Source organism: Ammodytes marinus (genome assembly GCF_949987685.1).
Source record: "Ammodytes marinus genome assembly, chromosome: 11".
NCBI lineage: Eukaryota > Metazoa > Chordata > Actinopteri > Uranoscopiformes > Ammodytidae > Ammodytes > Ammodytes marinus.
Genome location: NC_137215.1, coordinates 1,694,883 through 1,697,382, shown reverse-complemented (window position 1 = coordinate 1,697,382; position 2,500 = coordinate 1,694,883). Strand labels below are relative to the sequence as shown.

Sequence of the window (2,500 nt, the reverse complement as noted above, 5' to 3'; positions counted from 1 at the left end):
TGACAAATGTATTTGTGATTTTGGGCTATACAAATAAAACTGATTTGATTTGATTTGATTTAGAATTACAAATATTAATATTACATTTTGTACATTGAGCGGGCAAGTCGTATGGAGGAATCCATGTTTTTGGAATGTCATCAGGTGCATTGTTTAAAATTTAGAATTGTTCTTGTCCTTGAAGGCCACTGTAGCTTCTGTTATTATTCTAAAGGGGTGGGGTTACCCAGGCAGCGTTGCATTCTAGAACTTTCTAGACCTTTCTTGATGATGTCACATTACACACTGCCCCTTTAAGAATAAGGAAAGAAGAAACACGATGAACAAGAAATCATTAAATCACTTTTTGTCGAGATCAGTGAATATCTCCTCATGATCCGCTACCTGTCTGTACTGTGTGAATATCTCCTCATGATCTGCTACCTGTCTGTACTGTGTGAATATCTCCTCATGATCTGCTACCTGTCTGTACTGTGTGAATATCTCCTCATGATCTGCTACCTGTCTGTACTGTGTGAATATCTCCTCATGATCTGCTACCTGTCTGTACTGAGTGAATATCTCCTCATGATCCACTACCTGTCTGTACTGTGTGAATATCTCCTCATGATCTGCTACCTGTCTGTACTGTGTGAATATCTCCTCGTGATCTGCTACCTGTCTGTACTGAGTGAATATCTCCTCATGATCTGCTACCTGTCTGTACTGTGTGAATATCTCCTCCTGATCCGCTACCTGTCTGTACTGTGTGAATATCTCCTCATGATCCGCTACCTGTCTGTACTGTGTGAATATCTCCTCATGATCCGCTACCTGTCTGTACTGTGTGAATATCTCCTCATGATCTGCTACCTGTCTGTACTGTGTGAATATCTCCTCATGATCTGCTACCTGTCTGTACTGTGTGAATATCTCCTCCTGATCCGCTACCTGTCTGTACTGTGTGAATATCTCCTCATGATCCACTACCTGTCTGTACTGTGTGAATATCTCCTCATGATCTGCTACCTGTCTGTACTGTGTGAATATCTCCTCATGATCTGCTACCTGTCTGTACTGTGTGAATATCTCCTCATGATCCACTACCTGTCTGTACTGTGTGAATATCTCCTCATGATCCACTACCTGTCTGTACTGAGTGAATATCTCCTCATGATCCACTACCTGTCTGTACTGAGTGAATATCTCCTCATGATCTGCTACCTGTCTGTACTGAGCCAAGTCAAGTGTCACAGTAATACATGTGAGGGGAAAATGGTTTTCCCTGATGTTACATTACTTTCGTGTTGTTTCTTGCTTGTATTGTTCACACTCAGTATGTTTGGGATCAAACCGTTTGTGCTCTGAGCCAACTGCCATTTACGACGGGGTAATAAGGGGGTTTTGATTTGATTTGATTTGATTCAATTTATTTCAGACATCTCAGTGATACAAAACAAAATGAAAAGCATGGAAATACAACTAACAAAAATTATGTTTTCACACAAAAAATAAATAAATAAATAAATAAAATAAAACAAATCATCTGTATTGATGTGATATGCCTGAAAAGGAGCAGGAAGAAGTATACACTTATTTAATCCTACCCCTTTTCTATAGTAAAAAAAAATAAAAAATAAAAAAATGTATTATATTCGCTTCTCTTAATCCATATATTCTCTGTACAATTGGCGATACTATATTTGCCATTTACGAACTATACATACATACCTACAACCTATACTTATAACATTTTTTATATTTTATATATTTATACAATGCATATATCTATATTTATAATTATAAACAATCAATATATCCATATCTACATACATATCTATACAATCAGTATTTATATCCATATAATTATAATTTCCTTCTTACTTCACACCCTCATCCATGTACCTTTTGAAAATCATTGCTTTGAACCTGTTGCTGTTAGAAGAAAGAGATATTAATCTAAGGAATTTATATCTTAAAGGAATACTTCACCCATATGGAACCGGCGTTCTATCATTATAGAATCACTATTATAATATAATGAAGTCGGCCAGAAAGATCATCGGAGCTGAGCTACCAGACCTGGACTCTGTGTGGGGTGACCGACTGAAGAGGAAGGCAAGGTCAATAAGTTCTGATATAACCCACCCAGGACACACCTTGTTTGTTCCCCTACCATCGGGGAAGAGGTACCGCACACTGGGGGCCCGCACCACCAGGATGAGGAACAGTTTTTTTCCAAGAGCTGTAGCCTCCATCACCCCCTCCCCTCCCCAACCCCCCTAACAAAGCATTAAGAACAACACGCACATCTACATTTTTAATCATTATAATTTTTTTTTTATCTTCATATGAATTGCATATATGGCACAATATGTATAGGGATAATTTCTAAATTTTTAAATCTACATATCACTATTTATATATTTATTTTTAAACCATTTTTGTCATTTGGTCTTTGTTGTTGTGTCATCGTTTGATTTGTCAATTGTCTTGTTTTGTCATTTTTAGATATTGTTGC

At 37.2% G+C, this 2,500-nt stretch overlaps 1 protein-coding gene across 1 annotated transcript in view; it reads right to left on the bottom strand.

Annotated features, from left to right (window-relative positions):
* The window catches only part of sult6b1 (sulfotransferase family, cytosolic, 6b, member 1), a gene marked incomplete at its 3' end in the record, with an annotated part of 18,146 nt that overhangs the window by 5,732 nt on the left and 9,914 nt on the right, over positions 1-2,500 (bottom strand). The window lies entirely within an intron of this gene.